Here is a 24,100-nt window from a genome sequence, read left to right as displayed (position 1 = left end):
ATTGCAACAAAAAAACCCCACAGCCTCTAATAAGAAGAGAATGCATGCTGTAGATTGCATATACATTAATTATTAGAGGGTATTTAATTGTTCTCATCTGTATCCAAATGTGTGCCAGAGATCTTTTCAAATAACATTCTGATTAAAAAAAAAAAAAGAGCATAAACAAAAAACTAACTTAAACACCTACTCTTTGCTTCTCATTCTGTTTTTCTTTGTTCAGCTTCATTTTTATAGACAATTTAGTTCACTGACTAATGACGGCATGCCCTGCTTGGGAAGGCCAGCGGATAGCATCAGTGTTTGCAGGGATGTTACATCTGATGTTTACTCTACATTGTCTCAGCTGTTGTTGTACTTGAGCAGATTGTAAAGAAACCCACACCAAGCCAACCTGTGCAAGGGTTTCTTTTTCTAGTGTTGAAGAAAATTACTTCTCTAAAATCAGAAACATGGGCAGTTTGAAAATATTTTCTGTTGTTTCTTTGCACAAATTACGTACCTCTCATCTGAGTACATGGTTGGTATGTGATTTATTTAAATTATCAGGAGCCCGAACGATCATGATTAATGCAAGTATTTATTTCTTTTTTAAAATCCACTGTGCAATTATGTTGATGCGTATTCTACAGCACCTTCGCAACTTTAGCTGAGCAAAGCCTGACAAGAAGGCTGTAAATGATTTCAGACCTAGCTAAGAAATCAGCGCCAAACTGGTCTGTCTCAGACAGCAACCCAAGCAAAACTATTCACAGGCACCTGGTGCAGATGTACGGGCGTTTCTCTGTCTCTGATGATTTAGGGGGGTAGATATTAATGACCTTAGTGAGGGCTTTCTGTCAAGGCAGCTCATGTGATAATGCATTCCTTCTAAAAGTTTATGTTGCCCTGTGCAGTTTTCATACACAAGATGGAGAAGATGGAGGTTAAAATGATGATGCTGCCATGATATTGCTGATAGCCTAGCTGATGCTCTGCTCATGTGCACGTGATGCAATTTTCATATTTTAATCTTAAGTAGAACTAGAAATGACAATTATGAAAAGACAAAATAGATACCACCAACAGCTGTAATTGCTGTCTGCACTGCTCAAGGATGAGCAAAAGACATAGTAAATCAATATTAAGATCTCTACATATGCAGGTATCACAACAAGGACATCATATAACATCATTATAAGAAAATCCTAATAAAATTTGGACAGTTATTCCAAAGAATACAGGATGAACGTGGAGTGTGTGTGTAGCTATCTAGTTCACTGCACTTTTAGCTTGTGTCTTACAAGAAAAGAAATGCTTGCCTGTATAAAAGCATAACTGTCTTTCATAGGGGGGAAAAATCATAGGAAATAGAATTCTTTTCTTTTCCTAGGGGAATACGTATTGCTTACTTTGCTTGTGAAAATTTCAATATATATTTTTTGTGGTCACGTAGAAACTGTTATAGGTGAAAAGGCACTAATTTTCTTCTAAAATAAGTAAAATAAAATGCTTCTTTTTGTTCTGAAATGTAGGTGTCAAATTTTATTTGGAACATTTGGCCTAACTGCTCAAACTGTGTGCCTTCTTAAGCAATTCTACATTAGCAATTAAAAATGTTCCTGTGTCCATGAAAAGGTACGTGATTTTCAGACGAGTGGAAGCAAATAATATTACAGTGCAGCTTCTGCAAAGGCTTTTGTAGTAATTAAAATTGAATGAAATATGAAAATGTAGAATGTAAACAAGATATGCATGCCACTAAATATTGAAGAGAATTCAATATAACTGAAAAAAATAAAAATACAATGAATATAGACAGAAAAAGTAATCAAACTATTCTGCTGTTAAAATCTTTTTTTTTTTTTTTTTTTTTTTTCAAATTTTCAGGTCAGCACTACGTTACTGCAAGATAATATGTAGAAAATGTGCGTATAAAGCAGAGTGCATCGCTTGGCACAGACATCAGGTTGCCCAAGGTATGTTTCATTTTGACCATGCTCAGAGCAATCAATCTTCTGTACTCATCTTTCCCAAGTATTGAAAGCACACAGCACATCATGGGTATCTCCACTAGTTTTTTTTTGTGTGCTTTTAGTCACTAAAAACAATGCATTTTCACATACACTTTTTGTCTTGTTTCCGAGTACAAGGATGTTTAATGCCGACTATATGTACAGTACCTTCTCTTAAAAGCTCAGCCCCATGCTGGAGTTTTGGCTTTGAAAGTAGACCTTGCCCAATGAATCAGGTGGAACCAGAGCGCTTCAATGTAATTTTTCTCATTTGTTTAATGAAGGTGTAAATAATGCTATGAATTTGAATGGGTTTGGAAAGCCATTAGTTTGCGCAGAAATAGAAATAATGATCTCTCAGCAATATTCAATCAAATAGTCCATTAATCAGAAAAGTCCATTGCGGGAATCAAATACTTTTCTGTCTGTGGGAATTTAAAAAACAAACAAACATAACCAGATTGTGATATTGATTCCATATTGCTCTGTTTATTATACAGGAACTCCAGCTTACAATTTCACGTTATTGATAGTCTCCCCTGGATATTTTCTTGCTGGTTATATTCTTAAATATATTTGCAGCCTGCAGATATTCCTATAAATTTTGTTTATTTTTCTCTGAGCTCCTTATTCCTTACCAGAAATAATATTTTTAATGAAAGATTTAGTGTAGCCCTCTGCTTATAAACATGAATTTGTGCATGCAGAGATAGAGATTTGCCCAATTTCAAAAGGTATACAGGATATATATGTATAACATCTTGTATTCTTGAGCCATTTTATATGTGGTTCACCAAAAAGCACTGTGATTTTTTTCCTTGTAAACCACCGGGGGACTGTATTTTCTAGAACACAATCCACAGAATGATGTCAGCTCATGTTTTGTTTAACACCTGGCGTGTTGCAGAATCCCGTATGTATTACAAGTAACTGGACAGTTTTAATGAGTGGCTGTCTAGGTCTGTTTCAGTGTAGTGCTAATGGTATTCTTGCTAAAGTTAACTTCTTTTATTGAATTTCTGCAGGAGAAAAAGCAGTTTGTGCTGGTGAGAGGATCATGGTGTATATTTTTAATAGAAACTGTTTACCACATTCAGTGAATAGATGCTGCGTGAAAATGGAAACCTATCAATTTGGACCAAAAGCTAATGACTGTAAAATTTTCTGAGCAACCCTGAGCATAATTTGGGGAAGTTCAGGCCAATTCACTAGCCAGAAGGCATCTCTGGCCTTTCATTCCCTAGCATTTTTGACACCTATCATCTTAGAAAGCCGGTTCTCCCTTTGCCCTATTTACTTGTCGCAATAGCCCTATTTCTCCTTCTATTACACTGCAAAGTGCCAAGCCAGACTCTTCCTTTTCTCTCCTCTCCTCTTCCTCCTTTCCAGTATCAGAGATCATGAGTAGAGCATTTTTCCTAGGACCATCAGGAACTTTTCCATCTGCTGCCTTCCTGAAATAGAAAAAAAAAAAAATTAAATATTTGGCCTTTAGATGGTTTTATTTACATGAAAACAGAAATTGGTTTTAGAGCATCCTTGTCAAGGACTCCCATGAGCATTTTACACACCCCAGGATAACCTCCAAGAGAGCAGAGACTCCATTCCTGCTGTAAACACGCCTGCAGTTCACCACCAACATGTCAATAATGGAAACAAATAGCCCCACTACGTCTCATACTTTGGGAGCCAAGGGAAGTGTACAAAAGCTATTTTTAGAGATGAAGCAGGAAGGTTCGTTTCACCTCACGAGTAACACAGGACTAAAAAATGCATACTTGAAAATGTATGTTTCAAATAGGCACACAGAAGTTGGGGGTGTCAAAAGTTTGCAGGAGTAAGGGGGGAGAAAATAAGTGCTATTCATCCTGCCATTACCGTACCAGTCTGTGTTCCTTTGGACAGTAATCATGGGACCCAGATGTTAAGGGTAAGTGATATTTTCCCACAAGCAGTTTCTGGCTCGTTGGCAGCTTTTGTCGGCAGTTGTGTTGGCAGCCTTGGAGCTGCCTCTGGCTCTGTTCTGTGCCTTTGCTCTTGATGGGCTGCTGGGGCTGCCCTGTGCCGGCTGGATGCCATCTCCCTGTGCCAGCCCCTGGGCTTTCTGGAGCTTTACACGGCTCAAATCCCCTGCGAATGGATAAATGGGCTCTTCAAAGGCAGAAAGGGAATCTCTTCTCTGGCTGTTGTAGACATTAGGTGAATTGCTGCTCCAGGTACTTGGGAAAACTTCGTCCATTTTGCAATTTCTGGCTTCCCCAAGCTTTAATATTGGTCTCAAATGTGCAGCTAGGTACCAGGCCAGGTGTTAGTCCAAGCATCTGCCTTTTTTTTTTTCTTTTGTTTTTTTTCCATTGTTTTTTTTTTTTCTAATCATTGTTACCATATCCTGCAGTCTTTTGCAAACCCTTTTTAATTGTACCCAATTTCTCCCGAATTACCAACATAACACTGTCAGTGAGAAAATCATTATTTCAAATATGACTAAAGAAATGTTTTGCAGAAATAGGGGATTTTTTATTTATTTATTTATTTTTTGCTACAACTTACATGTAATTCAGTAATGCCTTAAAAATTAAGATATATAAAATAATTGTATAATTCTATAATAATCTTAGGTCACTTCACATACTCTGCATTGAAAATGTGAATACATCTCTTAAAGTGTCCTTAAAAAATTGGTCCACTCATTAAATATGGATGTCACTATGTCAGAAGTATACAATATTTCTTTGATATCATTATTTTGTTGAAGAAAGTCAGAAGAGATATGTTTACAAAAGATATTTATAAGTATGATGCTTAGGCTTTTTAGTAAACCAGGCAATAACAATGTATATGTTTCTACTCTTTCTATTTATTTATTTATTTTTTTTACCCACTGCGTTCTTCATTTATAGCTGAATCAAAAAGATGTGTTCTGGAGTAGTTATTAGCTTCTCCTCTGTGGTGTTCTAACTTTCAGTTTATTAATTCTGGATTTTTCATTATAACCAGAAAGTTGTGTATTTATCAAATTATTACAGTAAAACAGCAGAAAATTCTCTTGTGGCTTCACCTGCAACAGCGGATCTCAGGGTTTGTTTGGTTTTCTTTTCATTCCAAGTGCTCTATGTGCTTCCCAGTGAGCAGAATTTGGGAAGATCACTTGTTAGATTTCACTGATATTGTGCATCATTTTGTGATTACTTTTGTTCACAAAATCATTTCCAGGAAATCCATTTACTTAAAATGTTTATTAATTGGCTGTTCATGTGCTGTTTGTTTGGATTTTGAAATAGAAATCATGAACTCACTGGATAAAAAACCAAAAACCTTCTCAACCAATTTGTGAGAGATCTTTTGCACTTTGATGTCACCAAATCTGTGTAATTCTATCTCTGCCAGGAAATTACCACATGCCAGAGATTCTTCTAAGAAATGCTGATAGTCCATATTGCTGAAAATGCATAATTCTTAAAATCTATTTTTACAAGGCTGACATCAAAGACCACTGTGTATCTTTTGGCCCTTGCGAGCTACTTGGTACTATTTTTATTCACCATTAGTGCTGCACGAATCTAAAGGAAGGGCTTTTGCCAAGAGATGGTCTTGTTGGTTTTTTTTTGTCTGCATCTGTGTTGTTGGTTTTTTTTTGATTGTTGCTGTTTTGTTTTTTGGTTTGGGGGTTGTGCTGTTTTTGTTTGTTGGTTTGGTTTGGTTGGTGTTTTTTTGTTTGTTTGTTTGTCTTAAATCAAACACACTAAGAATGACCAGTAAAGGCTATGCTAAATCTAAGCATATTTAGAATACATTTATCCTCCAGTTTGTTTCCATCAGTTTCCTTTCAGGACATCGTGGCTCGCTCTCACACAACCTGACTCCCATGCCCTGTCCTCACCGGGTTCCTGTACTTCAAAGATAGATGCCTATTATACAGGGCTTTGTGGGGCTGCACCTGTAGATTTTGAACAGTGTGGCCTGTTGTTTTTTAACATCCAGTATGAAATGGCGTGTATGCAGATTGTCACGTTAAGTGTATCCAGGCTGCACTATAAAATCATAACACGAAAAGCCAAAAATAAAAAAAAATAAAGGAAGGAAAAGAATACAGCAGCTCACATTTGCTGTGAGCACAGTCACTGGGCATAGTGTTACGCTATTTCTGGAACATTTTTCAAAACTGCATCCCCCCCTTTTTTAATGAACTACCTGAAGGGTGGCATGAGCGTGTCATATTGCCCGTCCACATGGCTGCCGGCTCCTTGTGCTTTCCTCGCTAAACTGATGTAATTAAGCAGAATTGTTCCCTTGCCTCCCCTGCAGCGCTTCAGTCCCGCAAAGTTTCTTCAAAGAAACCCCCAGCCTGGAACTGGTGCGGCTCTGCAGAGGGAAACGCCGCACTGTACTTCAAAGCGGAGGAAAATCTGCAGCTGCCGGGAGCCCGCCTGCCCCAGGAGGTGTCACTGTTGGGACTGGCAGGGTGAGCTCGGAGCTGCTGTTTGTTTTCTAAAGCCTGCTTTGACCGTGAGATAGGAATTGACCTGTGCTACACCTCCCCTTCCCACCCCAGCCAGCCTGGGGAAAGGGGATCGCAGGTAAAACGAGCTGGTGGCTTCTATGGAGGTATGGGCATGTATGTAAGTGAGATAAGATACTCAGCATTCAGTTTTTTATTTTAAGAAATACCAGTTAATCCAGGCTGGTTACGATAGTTGCTTTCCCTGTTCTCAAAGTGCTGATAAATCACACCAAATCAGGGAGAATATACCAGGATATAACTTCTACGTTTTTTCCTTTTAATACTCTTTGAGGTGAAGAACAAATTAATTTGTGATGTGATATTTGCTGAGTAAATTTTTTGTACTAAATAATGCTCTCTTTAAATTTACTAAATCATATGCTTTAAGAAAAAAGTGCATACATTTAGAGCGCTCAAGGATTGAAAGTTTTCTAACCATAATAATCTGCAAATAATCTGCGATGCAGGCACACACATAAATATACACACACAGAAAGTAACTTCAAGATTAGGAATTATGGTGATGACTGTTCTATTTCATGGCAAAAAAGAAAAAACATCTTTGAAAGTTAAACTTAGTTTTTGGAGTATACTGCATCCAGAGGTAAGTTGCTTCCGTGGTTAATTATATTCACCATCAGTGTTTTGCATTTTATTTTCTAGTATCAGTGTCATTTTTTTCAGCCTTCAGCTTGGGGATTTGCTTCACTAGATCTTCCAGTTTGCCCATTTTCTGTGGGTTTATGTGTCAAGAAGTTCCATACCTCCAGAGCAGTAAGGGAAGGACTAGCAAGTTGCATCTTCTGCTTGGCAGCTATTACTTATCCTGATGGTTTGTGGTTTATATCTGGACATAAGAATTTTAGGAATTAAAAAAAGTCAATTTAGTTTTAAATATCTTCAAACTCTCTTCATATTTTTGAGTAAAGGACAAAGCAGAAACTCTTATTTTCTCTCAGACAAACTGCTGATGTTTGCACAGAGCACACTGACCATTGCTTAAAGTATGAAATTTTACTTCCAAAAACACAGAAGGGTGATTTTAAAGTTCTTTGTCTTTGTGTTGTCGCTCTGGAAAGCCCAGAGAAGCAGGGTTCCTCTATCATTCAGTAACTTCTTTTTCTTGTGCTCTTGATTTAATTTCTCTGAGCTTTGATGTATGTTTTAGTCTAGTTGGGAGAAATGCATGTATAAAATGCCACATACATACAAGAATTTAAAATTTAAATGGCCTTAAATCCTGACTTTAAGAGGAACCCTATGTACAAAGAAAAATGATTACCCATTAATTTTTAGACCTATAATCTTAAAATGCCTCAAAATGTCATAGAAGCAAATACATCACAGCCAGGATAAATCTTTATAGTCTTCTTACTTTTTAAAAAAAGCAAAGTTATACTGTACATGGTAGCTTCAAAAAAGCACAATTATCCTATGTTTTGCACAATATATTTATCAGTAATCCGTTCTGTGTGCGACTTTAAGATAAAAGCTTGCAGTTACTTCACTGCTTGCTTTTCCATGTCACTGACAAATGGAAAAATTGCACATTGAGAGAGTGGCCAGTAGAGGCCTCTCTAGATTTGCCTTATGATTATGGACTCTCAGACTGCCTCGAATCAGATGCAGTTAGCAAAAGTACTTGAAAAGATTCTGCTGCGTGGAGCAGGGGGGAAAGATCACTTTTTAATGCCCTTTTAAGTTGCAAGATGTTGATTAATGTTGCCCTTTACATTAATGATGTTTCAAGTAAAAGAAAACAAATTTAAAATGGATAAATTCTATTGAGGATACATTAATTAAACAGAGACTTTACCATATGCTGTGGCTGGAGTGCTTGCTGGCCTTTCTGTTGTTGTTACCTGTGTAAAATCCACCCCATCCTCTACATGAATGCCCAAGCTGAATAGCCATTTGAATGAAGGCTTTAGTTTGATTCGCCATACAAGGGGTACTGTGTCACTGTGTTTTCTTTCTAGGAGTCACTAAGTGATTTCTATATCTGTTGTCATGGTGATAGAGCAAAGCAGGGGAAAATGGGGGCAACTCCAGGCTTTCTCTACACCCTCTGCACTAAGAACTAAGATGTTGTTAGCAGGCCTATAAAACATTGGGCTTTATCTGGGCCTTCTTTTTGTTCTCTGATTGTCAATAAAACTCATTTTAAGGGTAACAAGGACATCTAAATGTCATCTGTCACAGTGTTAGAGAGATTAAGTTTGTTTAGGAACTTGTGCTGGACAAAAGGCCACTATTTGTTCAGCAGATACAAAGCAATGTTGGCCATCAGCAATCTTGATTTAGAAGGAGGCCACATGGAGCATCCAGGAAAGATCAGCTCAGTTGCAGGTGATAGTAAGAGGCTCCTTGACATCACAGCATTTTAAACAGAACCAAAACAAATATGTTTTTGAGTTAGGAGTGGTTTCATCGGGGTTTTGTTCCTTTGCGGGTTTTTTTGTTACTGTCTGCATTGTAGGCAGCACATTACTGGAGAAGCTGCATAGACCTGAGGTAAGCAAACAGCCATTGACAGCAGATGACCTGTTTAAAAACATGACACACACACCTGATAGTCCTTGAATGAATAAAAAAAAAGAAGAGGGAAAGGAGGTTTTTTCGTGGAAAATCCAACAATAATAAGTGCTGCATTAACTCAGCATTTACTCAATAATGAGGCTAAATGGAAAGTACAGATTAATGAAGACATTGGTGTTATTAAAATCAAATCCTGTGGTTCATATGCTTTTCTTAATAATGAACATTGTGGCTATTGGAGAGGAAGAACAGGATTTTTTCTATTAATTTGGCACACATCCCAGATCTCATTCAACCAGAACCTATCCTGTGCAAAATGCAACCCATGGCCTTTATGTTCCACAGTCTTTCCGTTTTATATTTGTGTTAATCCTGAAAAAAAGGCTTTTCTTTTTTCAAATTAAAGAAAAGCAAAGAGTGATCTTTGAGCCTAGATATTAATTAAATAACATAGACCAGCTATGTTGAGTTTAGCACAAAGGTTGCTTGAAAAATGTCCCTAGAAGGGACATTTGATGGTGTTTATTGCATTGACACTGTTTTTACTCCTAATGTTTGTGTTTGAATACAAACATGATGTATAATGCTGATTGAAATATTATATGGCTTGTTGTCTATTTAATGAGATTTATAGTAGAATATCCAGATCTCATACTTTGTGAGGTAAAAAATAATGTAATCTCATTTGGTAAGATTGCTATAGTTCCAACACCAAACAGCAGGGTTTGAGATGCAGCTGAACAATGGAGTTGGCAAAGCTGAGCTCTCATTTCACAATACACACAAAGAGAGCTGCTGGTTTGACATGTGGAAGGAAGCTGCCTGTCTTACTTGGTGGTTGGTTGTATGCATTGCGGCAGCACCAACTCCTTAGCGAAATATTTCCTGTTATTGTTGACCTAATGTTTTCTCCAGAGGTCTGCAGAGTGAACATATGTAGAGCGTGTAGTGTGGCATGGGAGAGAGATGTGGCCCACGGGAACGGAGTCCTTGTCCTTTTGGGTCACTCAGAAGTGAAAAGCATAAGGGAATGCTGCTTCTCAGTGCATTAGACCTTTATCTGTAGCAAGGTCACCAAAATCAACCCATCAGTTTGGTTCTGCGTGTGGAAGAGAGCAATCTTGGCTGAGGAAGTAAGAGCTCTTGTAGCATGTTCTGTAAGTTTCCATTCTCCCCATATTGCCAATCTGCACTCATCAGTGAAACTAATCGTAAACACTACAGTAAATCTCCCAGACAGAAGCCTTGTCCAGTACTGGAAGGTACCTGTTTCATCCACGCTCTGGGATAGTGTCAGAAGAACTTATACATGTGTAACTGTGTGCACAGTAAAACTCACTGTAATATATTCAGCACTAGGACCCTGCTACATAAAATTTGTGTTCATAGTAGCTGAAAAGTTGTGTTGAAGTTGCTGCTATAAAGGATAGAAACCACCCTCAAATTTTACCATTTTCAGTGTCATTTATCCTCATTTCCAGAGGCTGGGGCTCCATTCCTGCCACAGAGGGCAGCCAAAGGGTGCCCAATGGGAGAAGACAGTGTTGCTGTCTTGTCTCTTTCTATATCACTATGTCCGGGGAATGCAAAATTGTGACAGGGAGCCTCTCTACCACCTACTGCTTCCTCCTGTGAAAGCGGCTTTCCCATCCAAGCAATTTACATGGTTTTCTGACCTCTCTGTGACCAGGCTCTTGCAAATTACTTATTACCAGGAGGCCAGAACCCAGGCTTTAGTATTCAGTATTGGAATCAGTTGGCAGGGGAAAAAAACATACTGCAAAGATGCTGTGAGAGGAAAAAAAAAAAAAGAAAAAAAAAAAAAGAGGCTTAGAGGCTTTTTCTTTGCAGAATTCTCTATGTTTATGGCCTACCACTCTTCTGTTTTCTATTGTTTTTTAGGTATGTAGTTCAACCATGCCAAAGATTCCACAGTCCGCACTGAGCTACAAAACCAGTCCTGGTGCAGAAGATAGGAGGTCTTGCTCATCATCTTCTTGCGCTGACGGCACTTGCTGCGGAGAAGGTATTGCCTCAGTTTCCCTGTCTAGAGCAGGAATTTTAGCATTCATGAAACATTCATGAGACTTTTTGGAATCTGTGTGCAAAGGGCAATTTGATGATGTGAAATGCTTTCTTACTGTGGAGGAAGCTTAAATGGAAGAATGAGTGAGTTATATTAATGCCCACCCAGTTCTATGTGTAAATTTAATTTACACTGCCTTTGCAGTGGCAATTCTGTGCAAGTTGTCTCCTTGACATCACTGGGACAGCTAAGCCCTACTCAATGTGAGAAAGGGGTGCAGAATTAGGCCTCAGTTAGGAAATGTTTTAGGGCCATCAAAAGCCTGACCCCTTCTCTGCCTTCAAAGGACATGTTGCTAAGTATTATTAGACTGTTCAAACTGGGACACTCATAATAGTGCTGGGAGCAGAAAGTGCTCAGCTTCAATAGACATTTTGCATCGGTAAGGTCTCCAGGAGCAAGCGAGCAGCCTTTGAGCTTCCCACGTGCTGTTGGGAATAAGTAGGCAAAGGTGCCTGCGAGTCTTTAGGTGCACAGAACTGTTCATCAGGGCCTGGATGCTGATACCTTCCTTGCACCGAGAAGCAGCTGTGTTACATAAGGTGTTTTTTTTTTTAATGTGAAGTAAAGCTCGAAAGAGTCAGTCCTGTCAGTTGGTGGGTACCTTCAGCATCCATTTAAGTGAGCAGGAACAGAGGGCATTTGCCCCTGGTTGGCAAATGTAGACCTTTAATGTTAAACAGAGAAATTATCTGGTTGTACACCAGAGACTTGAAAGTTGCCTGAAAATTCTACCTATTATTAGAGCAGCTGCTCAGAAAGGAAAAGAGGAATAATAAAATTACTTCCTCAATTTCTTATCTGCCGCAGATATTAGATGTGGTTATATTTGGTAAGATGATTTCTTTGGTAATGCTTGTTTCAATATGATTTCTGCTTGTGATTTAAATAATAAAACAGCAATTAAATAACTATGCTACAAGGAGAAAAGTACTGTCATTTATTCGAACATAATGGAGCTGGAAAATATTTTAGTAGTAGTATTGCGATTTAGGATTGTGTGGGATACATGACCATAATGAGTTTAATGTTGCATTTAAAAAAACAGCCCAGTTAAAGAAGTCATTGTTATTATAAAGTTAATTCTTACCAGTAAAAAGAAAAAATTAGCAAGACAGCAAAAAAGAATTTTATTATATTTTTATAACTGTTCAGTTACTGTGAATTGTTAAGATTTGTAAAGATCTTTGAAGATGAAAAGCTCTGTGTAATATTATTATACTGGCTTGGAGAAAGTAAAAGGAAAAACCCAATTCATCCTGTTATAATCCTTTTAGAAATTTTAACAAATCCAATGGCTTTCAAGTAGTGGAAATATTTCAGAAAGTGCCACCACCACTACTGCTGTTGCTCCAAGCTATATTATCATATACCATAGCATGCATGGAAGCAAAGCTTAACTAAGGTCATTCTAATGAATTTTGAACAGTTACGTGGACCTAATTTGACTTTCTGTCCTGTATGAAAGGCAACCTCTTCATGTTGCAGCACCCAACAGAAAGCCCTGAGTTGTCTTATCAACCTCATCTTCATTTTTCATCAGCTGAAAGAGCTGCAAGTAATGCTCAGTCTGTGAACTTGGTGCACATGGGCTTTTCCCATGTATCGAGAATGAACAATATGGTGGGTGTTTTGTTTTTTTTAGCCTGAAAGAAGCTAAAAATGTACTGTCTACACTTTCTGGTTTCATTCTTTCATTTTTCTTACCAGATTTGATTTGCCAGCTATGATAGGATAACTTTTTGCCAAATTCCTTTGATATCCACTCCCTCCTCCCCTGCAGCACAAGAGAGCTGCGAGACTTCAGCAGCATTCCTGGAAGCCCTTGCCCTGCTGTTGGTAGAAAAGACACCTTGAAATCCTGATCTCAGGAATTCCCACCGACTGTGGGTATCTGGGAGCTGGCCTCGAGCCCTCCACATCTTTATTGTAGGAATTCTACCACCGGGAGCTGCTTCAGAATCATAGAATCACAAGGTTGAAAACAACATTCAAGATCATCTAGTCCAACCGTCCTCCCATTACCATTTTTACCACAAGCTACTAAACCATATATCGTAGCTCCTCATCCAGACAATATTATTTTAGACCCAGATCCTTTCTCCCACTGAGTTCTCTACTGGGTACTATGGAAGAGGGTGTGAAGCCTTATTATCTTATAATCATAGAACCTTTAATGTTGGAAAAGACCACTGAGATTATCTAGACCAGCAATCAACACATCACCATGATAAACACGATGCACAGCCTTGCGAAAGAGGTTGGTGTGCCTGAAGCTAGGATAAGTCCTGATGATTTAACATCCTTTCCAGGTATTAATTCTTTCTATTTAGTGTGAATATTCTTTACTTAAAGAAAGTTTAATTGTAAATTGTTGCTCTCAAAGAAATCCGGCACTGGTGAGCTCCAGTTAGTTGGAAATGAGAACTTCTGTTCTGCGTGAAATGAAATACAAAAATAAAATTATCATAGAATTATAGAATCTTTAGAGTTGGAAGAGACCTTTGAAGGTCATCTAGTCCAACTCCCCTGCAATGAACAGGGACATTGAAACATTCCTGAGATTTTTTTTGTTTGTGTGTGTGTGTGTGTGTGTGTGGAATATGTTAATTCATGATAATTAAAACTCTTTATTTTGATAGCGTTCGAGTGTTTCTTATCTAATATCTGCCATACACAGAGAAGGAACTTGAATCAACACTACAAGGTTTAAATTAAGTATTTTCCTTTCTTGGAAAAGTTTGTTGGATTTTTACATTTGTAAATTTTGTTATAAATACTTTGCTTCCATTTTGACTGCATGGCATTGTGATGGAAAACAGAAAAAAAAACACTCTCATCCGTCTACCATAGTTTAATTATGAAAGCAAAATAATAAGTTTCTCTTTATCACTGTTGCATTTGCCATCTTTTCATTTCAGTAAATCCCTTGTTCTTGGGTGAAGCTCCTAACCTTTCCCAGCTATTCAGTTTTCATTCTTGGATCATGCCCTTCTTATGTGTCTCCTTTCTAATGTAAATAACCCTATGCTTTCAACTTCTCTTCAGGTGAGGATTTTTTTCTAAGTTCTTGTCTACGCTTAATTATCTTTTTTATCAGCTCCTCTTTATCTCTGCATTATCCCTTTTGAAAGAAAGTGATCAGAAATGTTACTGCATTCTTGAAATGGTTTTAACGTTGTCAAGTCATTTCATAATTTTATTTTCACCATCACGTTTTTGCATCATATTTGCTGTTTTTTCGCTGCAATTCAATATTATTATTGATGTCTGTGGCATCCATCTCCCTGAAGGGACTTGAAGTGAAAACAATCTAAGGTTCACTAGAGGGGGGAAAAAATTTAGAGCACTGGGAAAATAAAAAAAACACAAAATGGATATTTTTGTTATAGTGGTACCTGATCACACATCTAGCTTACATTTCTCCAAGGGTGAGCCATAGTCACCCTTGATTGCTGGAGGTATTTAGCAGCTTCTGTTTTTGTTTTAAATTCCAAAGCTTTTCCCTGTTTTGCCAACAGGTTTGCAAACCTTTTGACAAACCTATGCCAAGGTTTGCATAACGAATCCAGGTGCACTCTGCATTGCTTTTGATTCTACAGCAAGAGCGGCATGTAGCTGTAATTTTATTCAAGTCCCCAGCACCATTCTGTTTAAATTGCTCTGCATTTGTGTGCTAGCTTTTTGCAGTTCACCTGTCTGCACATTCTTCAGGGCATACTGAATATTGCCAGGCTGCTAGGATGCTTAATGAATTCTTATCAAAATGTGATTGTCTTCCACTGTCTCATAGGAAATTGCAGCAAGACTGAAAGTAGTGTGTTAAGGCACCTGTATGTGAGATGTGTAAAAGTTTTGCTTAAATGTTCAGTTCTGTTAGGAATCTGGGGAGAAGAAAGGTTATGAACAATGCACTGCTCTGCCCATTTGGTCCCTATAAATCCTCCTAGGCCTTTACCTTTTAAGATGTTTGAGGTGTCTTATGATTTGCACAGCAGAACTACCAGCACCTGTATTTGAGTCAATACAGCCAGCCAGTAAAAATAACCCTCATTCTACCCCTGAGTAGTCCCAAATGAACAGCATAATAGATTTTTCTTTTTTCTTTTTTTTTAGTATTGTTTACAATCTGGTACACTGGATCTTTGAGGACATACGCAGCAGATGCATGATGTACCCTTTGGTAGTAATGGGGTTTCTGAATTTGGTAGTTACTACACCTTTTTGTCTGTTCAGTGCTCAAGTTCACAGTCAGCATCCAGTGAGGTCAGTTTGCAGAGACAACATTACAAGTTCTTGTGAATAAACTTCTATGTTACAGACATGACCCATCTTAAATTACTCCTCTGGATTCATTTCAGTAAGTATTAACTTCAGTGGACTTTAGCTCAATATGTACCATTGTCAATCATTGTCAATGATATGTATCATTGAATCATTAAGTTTGGAAAAAAGTTCTAAGCTCATCCAGTCCTACCATCCAATATTGCCTTCTAACCACATCCCTGAGTACCACATCTCCACAATTCTTGAACGCTTCCAGGGACAGTGACTCCACCACCTCCTGTGGTGCAGCCTGTGCCAGTGCACCACCACTCTTTCTGGGAATAACTATCTTCTAGTATCCAACCTGAACTTTCTCTGGCATTGCTGCACGGTGTTTTGGCTTCCTTTTCTGGACTGACGGAAGAGAGTTGCAAATCAACTCAGACATTCATCAATGGACATTTCTCGTTTCCAGAATGAGCATGAATAGCTTTAGGTGTGAATACTTGGATTATTTTCGTTCTCAGAGCCCTTTGCTACTTTCTGTTTGCATTCAGGTTATTCAATGAGATGGTTTTTTATTTCTTACCAGCTCTGCTAAGGTATAGCCACCCTGATTCTTTCCTATGTATTCTGTGGCTTTTTGAGTGACCCCTTTTCTTTAAATAATGAATACTTCCCCCCTCAATCAGGGACTTGTCTGGGATTAAACACAGTGTCAGACCAGCACCTAAAATGTCTACTGTTAACTATTAAGTCCTCAGAGCTGTCCAAAGAATTACATGGCAGCACATATCCCCCACTTCTAAACAGCAACAAATGTTGAGCAAGAAAGATTTGAGAGAGCTAAATTATCTTGTTAAATTAACTGGAACATTTTAATTTTTACTAGAGTTGAGTGAGCTTGAGTAAATATGACGAATTGGAAGCTCACTTCATTTAGCAGACATCAAACACACGCAGAATGTTGCCCAATTTAATTTAGCCCTGCCAAGCCAGGAAAATGCTTGTGTAACATCAGTGAACAAGAAAAGAGCTAAAATTTACTCTCAGTTGAGAATGCCTGCATAAATTCTCTTGACATAAGCTGAGGTTGTATATGTATGTATGTATATATATATTTCATAAAGCTTCCCTAAGGGAAGATCCTCCAAATACCTGCAACCAGAGAGAATTTATGCTCCTATGAGTTATTCCCAATGAAGTCAATAATAGCATTCCCTATTGTTCTAAATGGAATATGTAAACTCCTGTCTGACGCCCCGAGGTTTATCTCCTTTCCCTGTACTGTCTCTTATCAAACACATACCAGCACAGTCACTTGTTCAGTCATGCTCAGTGTAGTGGCTGTTTCTTTCTTTCTTTCTTTCTTTCTTTCTTTCTTTTTTTTTTTGGGCTTTATACCTTGAGCTTAATGGGCACATTTTGTGAAGAGTGAGCCAACCAGGTAAATAGCTGCTACTATGGAGCTTAAAAGCTACAGTTCTCAAATTAGGAGATGCTTTTTGTCAAATAGGCCTCTGTAGCTCTAATATTAGTAACAAAACAAGGGCTTTTCAGACAAGAAAAAAATCTTTAGTCTGACTCTGTATCACACTTAACTCTGTTGCCTTGTCAAATATGTCAATGTTCATATTATACAGCAGCATTCATCTGTGGATGCAAAATTGCTTTACAAATATTACCTCTTGAATAGTTTTAATTTATACTTAACAACCGGTTCTACAAGATACTACTCAAGAAGAATCATGGTGAACTATTTTAAAAGTTTGTATAAATAAATTATAGTGATTTATTTGCTTTCCTGTTGCTCCTTAGAAGAGTGAGCTCCAGAATAATGCTATCAAAGCATGCTTCGAACAGCTTTTTCTCTGTTCTAATGTCATGTCCACACACGTGTCCACAAAAATTTACATGTTTGTTCTGTTCCAGTTTCAGCTTCTCTACTGCTGTACTTGGTAAGCATCCTCTAGTAGAGCAACAGGAATGAAGAATGCAGGAGCTGGATAATGCTGAAGTCGGGGCATTATGATCTTGTATGCATTCAGTAGGCAAAAAAAGTCATCCCTTTTCTCCAACTTGTTTATGAAGTTTTATTACTTTTTATATGTTTTAAAAACATGAGCTAAAAACATTACTGAAAGAGTTTCTTGCCTTGGGGATATGCAACTTCTGCCTGTGTTTTAAGGCACTTTTATTGAATTTTTAAGCAAATTTGTTTTGAGCACATCTTCCATTTTATGTTTTCTGAGGACAATGCTGTAAGTTTGCATGGAGAAGGGAGATGTCACAGACACATACTGTGAGTTTTGAAGTGCTCTAGGATGGCTCACACCATTACCTGTCCGGAACCAAATAATAACAAATTCCTTACCTGCCAGCTGATAGCAAACTGGACTTTAGTCATTTGTTACCTTAGTTTATCAGTTAGCTTATTAGTTATCAACTATTAGATTTTGTGAACATCCCTTTTGCTCAGTATGCATGTAAGAAAAGTTATAATTCTTGTATTAACAGAAGGAAACAGTGAGGCAAAGAGAGATGAAGTTTCAGGGAAGCTGTCTTTGGTGCTTCTGTTCTTGTGTTCCTGATGGAAGTGTTCTGGGTCTTGAATATCAGAGTGGGCACGGACTCACAGACCTGATCTGGTGTATCTGAGAACTGGTGATACTTAGAAAATCAGGATTTTGGAGTCCAAAGCTGACTTCCCATACTGAAACATTTAAATCAGAGGCACTTGGTTTTGTCAGGAAGGTGCACAGAGGCAGCGAGTGGAAAGGAATTTGGACTGTTCACCAAGGAGCAGTTGAGCAGAATTCTGTTGGACCAATGTTAATCTTGACGGTGATTTGGTAAGAGTGCTTTTGTGTAGTGGGAAAGCACAGGGCCTGTGCTTTCATCTTCTGAGACCCAGGTTGCTGTTTTGGACTGGTTTTCTTTTTGGTCTTCTTCAGGGTAGTATTTCTGCAGATAACTGAGTGGTTTAAGAAAGATCCTACTCAGATGCTTAAGCCTAAAATAATTAGATGTGTTTCCAGGGTGATGTTTAAACATTAGTCTTCTATTTTTTGAAAGCAGAGGACCAGAGGACCTGCCCCAATACTCCAGGTTATGCCCTGTCTTATGGACTACTACAGAATCACTAAAACCGTCGCACACAAAGGCACCACGGGACTCCCACCATCACCAGAGCTCTCCTCCTGCCTCTGGCGCTAGCTGTCAGAACCGCTTCAGCTGAAATCAAGGTAAAGAATCAGCAGCACTAAATACTACAGGACAAAGGCATAAACTAGCTTTGTAACCCTGGGCAACCTGGATGTTTGCTGACTGACAGTGTGAATGACAGCGCAGTTGTCAGTCTAAAATATCATCCTCTAATCATTCCAGATGTCACCCGACAAGATGATGGCTACTAAAAAGGGGAATAATTTGGGAAAACTCATAAAGCCCATTATCTCCCGCTGAAACCATTTCTCTTTGCCATTTCTGAAGTCTCTGCAAAATAGATCCAGAATTCCGTATGTAGCATGTGACTGGTTTATTAAGGGAGGGCACTTAGAACTGCACAGAGCACTGCATTGCATTCCTGGGGAAACCCGGCTTCAAGCTATGTCACTTCTTCAGGTCTTGACAGGTGATTCCAATCTGTCCATGTAGCAAAGGAGAAATATTTCACCTGTTCTAAAATACAACAGGAGCAAAAGTCTGTTGATGCAGTTGCTCACATGCACAGCCTAGGAAATCAGACAGAGAGGCATCAAAGTGCAGTTTCTGGCTAGGATTCTTATTAATATTTTTTCCCCTTAATAAAGAAAGAAACATCTGAAGATGTTGTTAAGGCATTTCAATTCTTGCTTCATTTATTCAATTGCATTTTAATTTCAAAATGAAAGCTGGAATCTAATGTTCTGTCTGAAGGCAAGGATATACATAAAGGGAAAATAACAAATAAAAGGAGAGAATCTCTTTCCAAAAGGGTGGCAAAACGTAGCAGTGATGTGGAGGAGGGGAAAGCAAGAAAGGAAGAGAGAAAATTACACCTGGGTCTAAGCCTGATGTTTTGTAGGCATAGCCTGAAAGTCAGAATATAGTTTATTGAGAAAAAACTGTAAGGAACCCTAAACTGATTCATTGTAACCGGCTGTATTAATGACGTGAATTAAATCTGGAAGACTTCTGTTGATCAGTATCTAGAAGGAGATTCCAGCCAGAAAATTCTCTATTTCATTCATATCAACTATCTCAAAGAAATGCAATGAAATAGAACTGCCAAAGTTTGGCAAAGGAGAGGGAAAGTAAATTTAGAGCAACTGTTAAACATCTATGTTGTGTGGCTGTATTGGGCCCAGTTCTGCCATTTGCACTCATACTGGCTAATAACTCCAATTAATTGCAATGAATGCAGTGGAATCACTTAAATAGTAATAAAATTGGGAATAATAAAGGCGCAAGGATGTAGTAACTTGTCTTAATAATTTCAGATTGCTTGCTAATTCTAACACAGGCATTGTTATTATGGGAGGCATGGAAGAATTCAACCTAAGAAAATGTAGATTTTCTTTTTATCAGTTGTATACCCTGAAAATAGTTTGTTTCTGAACTGATAAGTTGCCCTTGCCAAAACTTCACTTTTTTTGTGTGTGTTGGTAGTTACTTTCTCTTCCAAATAGTATCTGGAACATAGCAACAAACATCCAAGGAATTACTTAGGTGTACTTAAAATCATTCGAAACTATGAGCACTGTATAGCTCTATCGAGCCTGAAACATCAGGCTGCTAAGAAGTAAAAATAAACAACAGATGTTGGAAAAAAAATCTGCAGGGAACTAAAAAGCTATTTTACACAGTTGATTATTAAATTTATTGTTTTATTGTGTAAATTTATTTCCACTGCTAGTGGAAATTTTAAAATTACTTCTCTTCCCTCTGATATTTCCACCACTGTTTCTTTTTCTTTTGTTTATATCACTAGAACCGTAGATCTAATTAAACTGTTGTTAAAGGAGCTATAGGGCTGGCTTACATTAGTTGTTGATTTTCTTTTACGAAATTTCAAAGAAATTTGTGGAAATAATGCTGTTAGTTCTCTTTCTCCTTAGAAGGTCATGTCCTTAACCATGAATTTGTTCCTGTTACTATGTCTTTGTGTGCTGTGCTTTGAACAGGCTGATGTGCATACCACTAGGTATACAAATTGCATCTGCCTATGCTTCTGCAGGATCAATTCAGCAGCCTTCTAAACGCAAAGTAAAATGAAAATAATAATAATTTTAAAAATCACAACTGACATAATGATAACTAAAACTACACTGCAGTTAGTTATGCCTTGGGGCTGTGCAGCTCCTAAACTTAGGTAACCTTTAGATCAACTCTTGGTGGCTGAGCAATTGCATGGTGCGTTGTGGTTCCTTCTCTGGAGTTATAAACTTCTCTATGTTGGTCCTTGAGCAAGCACAGTGCAGTGAATGCTATTCTGAAGAATTTCCTCATACTTTTTCTTCTCATTGATAGGCATCTCTATTTTGTCCCCTACTATACTAGTGACAGGTTAGTAAGCATAAAGAGAGGGCCGTGAGAGCGCTACTGGCCTACAGCAACCTCTGCCAAAGGAATATTCAAGCATGTTACGTAGTGGTGGTTGGGAAAGATACAGCCAGGCAGAGAAATCTCCAAACATAAGCTGGGTTCCTCTGCTCTTCCCATGTTCCTGCCCCTGACTGCTGCTGGAGGCAGTACTCTGCTTGAGAGACCTTTGGTCTCATCCAGCCTGGTTGTTCTTATGCTAAAACTTTTATGTGCTTTGATTTTTCTTCTGTTTTCTCTTGATAGGTAGATTTCTAAAGGATAAAAGGGCCGGAAGAAAGTTTCTTATCTCTTTTCACACTTCTGTAGTTCTTATTTTACAGTCTGTTCACTTCCTAGAGGGAGGAAAGAAAATGTAGATGATGAGAACAAATATTGTGGCATCCCTGCCTGGCTGAGGCTGGTAATCTAGCCAGTCACCATCCCAGCCTTACACCAGTGTTTTCCCAATGGTTTCAGCAGCATTTCCTGCAACCTTGGCTGATGGATATCAGAACTGATAGAGAGTTATGAGAAATGAGTTGGTAACCTGCAGTCTGTCTTCATTTTTCCAGGACCTTGGAAATTTTATCCAAATTTCCCATAAAATAAGGTTTCTGTAGAGCATGTTGGAGAGAAAATGTTTTGCAGGTTCTCTGCTAAAAGTCTATTTTAGAGAGTTCTTTTCTGATTCTGAAAATAAATTTGCTATGGAACAATGCTTTCTTATGTTGTATTTATTGTGGGAATTCTCAGAAATGCAAGGAAAGAATTATCGCAGCATTGTAGCTGAAATTCTCCACAGTTGTGTGCTTAGTACTTCCTAGTTCAGGCCCTGTGGCAGCATATTCTTTTCCATTCACTTATTGACTCTGTGAAGCTGAAATTAATCTAATCCTTACTATCTATTTGAATAAAATTAAGTTCAGATCTGACAAAATAATTGCACTTATCCTTATGTTTCTTAATTTTTGCCTATTTGTTTAAGCACAGTGCTCTTCTGTGAAGTTTGGATAGGAACGTACTTGAATGTGTTACTAACCTAAGTCTTAAGAATGGATCCATTGCTATACTCGAGGGTTTTTTTTTTTAACTATTAATTAACTGTTCTTTTTCAGCATTATAGCATTGCAGTCTGTGTTTTAAGAATAAGCAAGTGCTTTGACTATGTGATAGCTCCCATTATATTATATTTTATATTTAAAGGTTAAAGTATGTCTTGATGAAAAAGTATTTGCCTTTATCTGTCCAATGCCATTCTCTCAGTTGCTTCAGATAAGAAAAACGTTTCTATTTTGGCTGCATTTTTTCATTTCTCACCACTAAACTTTGCTGTAGTTTGCACTGTTTGTCACTTCGGTATTATGCATTAAAATCAGGTTTAAATTTTGGCTTATCTTTATATTATTTTACAAGGAGAGGGATTTTACACACTAAAATGCTTTCTGTTAGAACACAGCTTTAAAAAAAAAAAAAAGACTAAAGTAACTGAGTCTGTACTTTATGTCTCCTTGAAACACATTCTCTTTAAAAAAGGTTTGTGTAATTTTACATAATTCTTTTGGCAGGAATGTTTATTACCCAGCTGTGTGAAATTATTAACGTACCGCTCAGGCTGCATTTTCAAAGATCAGTAATATATATATATAAAAATCTCCTTGAGGGTCCTTGGTATATACTTTTTTTATTAGAGACCCTCATTCCACTTCAGTAAAAGGATGACACAAGATGTTTACTTAAAAAAGAGTCTTTAACATCCTCCTGAGAATGTTGTGATAGAATGGCATACATTTGGTTACAATTAGTAAGCCAAACAATTTGCCGTTGTTATCTCACTGTGTTTGTCTAGAGCCTGTAAGGAGCTTTCAAAAAATATCCATCTCCATCTTTCAGTTAATTGACTGCATGTTCAGCAGCATTTTTCTGTTTTATAAAACTCCCCGTCCTCTTAGTTTAATCATAGAGATTTGAAACTAAGGCATGTGGTAGAAAGCAAAAGGGAATACTGGCACAGCTAAGCATAAGGATATATTGTACTTCTATAAAGGGTAATATTCCCATGTGTGTGGAAAAATACCAATGTATTACTGCTACTTCTGAGTGCAAGATGTTGTACCCGAGGGCTGAAAGTAATAGTTGCTGGTGTGAAAGTATTCACCAATATCAACTGCAGATGAATGCTCCTGGAGCCAGCTAAAAGCTGAGTTAATCATATTTTAGCTTAATATTTGAACATGACCTCTGTTTGGTATAATAAGTAGTAGTGTTTAAGTTATTCAAACTATATTAGTGATGTAATTAAAAGATTCAAATCTCTATCAGACACCTCTGCTATATATGTAATTTGTTTTTTTTTTTTGGAATTTCACTTTTGTTTTTATATATTAACTAAAATGCATCTTTCTCTGCGGAATATTTTACTTTCTAAACAGATCACGAAAAGTCTTGGCTAAGATAACTATATGCATTTTTAGACTGAAGATGTATCCTGGTAAGTACATCCCATGTTGTCACCAATTGTTTGGTGGTTACATGATTAAGGTAGCTGTAATGTGAATTAATGACCGTGTCACATAAGTTCTCTGTGCAATTATCACCCACTGGAATCACTGCAGTGCTGATTTTTGGCCTGATAACAAGACCTGGTGGTTCTGTGGCTTTAATTTTTTGTTGTTGTTGGGTTTTTTTACACTTTTATTTGGCAAACTGCTGATCACAATTCCTGTAACTGTAGCTTAAAGTTTTCTTTGGTAGCAAAGAAATGCAAAACTTGTAGTGCAGTTCCTCTTGATAAATCTGCCTCCTTGTGAGTCTTCTGCATCCCCTTCCTCATAGGCTGGTAGAGTCACGCTACTTTTTTGAACTTTTGGTAGGATTGGTCAGTATTGAACTGAGTAATTCCCTTTTGAATTAGATCTTAAATAAAGCAATCCTTGATTGAAGAGCAGTTTAAATTCAATTTAGTTCACTACTGAGTTACTTTGTTGGAGTGAACTGGAAGCCATTAGGAATGTTTGTTCAAAGGGTTAACTTAACCTTCCCCAAGGTTGTAACAAACAATGGAAGATCAAAAGCTTTTCCAAACTCTCTCAGCTTTTACAGATTTGAGTCAATGTCTTCCCTCTGTAAAGAAAGCCTGTTCAACATAAACTC

At 37.8% G+C, this 24,100-nt stretch overlaps 1 long non-coding RNA gene across 44 annotated transcripts in view; it reads left to right on the top strand.

Annotated features, from left to right (window-relative positions):
- Nucleotides 1-24,100, top strand: part of LOC104912536 (uncharacterized) — a 376,736-nt gene that overhangs the window by 234,470 nt on the left and 118,166 nt on the right. For 36 of the 44 annotated variants that reach the window (XR_014885700.1, XR_014885701.1, XR_014885693.1 and 33 more), the window contains 5 exons: nucleotides 1,870-1,958; nucleotides 6,300-6,456; nucleotides 10,936-11,059; nucleotides 18,464-18,630; nucleotides 23,380-23,438. This is a non-coding gene — a long non-coding RNA (uncharacterized LOC104912536). Of the gene's footprint in view, nucleotides 1-1,514; nucleotides 1,618-1,869; nucleotides 1,959-6,299; nucleotides 6,572-10,935; nucleotides 11,060-18,460; nucleotides 18,631-23,379; nucleotides 23,439-24,100 lie in introns of all 44 variants that reach the window. The other 8 variants (XR_014885657.1, XR_014885658.1, XR_014885672.1 and 5 more) reach the window with 6 other exon arrangements.

This window comes from Meleagris gallopavo, chromosome 11 (genome assembly GCF_905368555.1).
Source record: "Meleagris gallopavo chromosome 11, MGAL_WU_HG_1.1, whole genome shotgun sequence".
NCBI lineage: Eukaryota > Metazoa > Chordata > Aves > Galliformes > Phasianidae > Meleagris > Meleagris gallopavo.
Note: the sequence above shows the minus strand (reverse complement) of the source record. Positions and strands in the feature narration are given on the sequence as shown.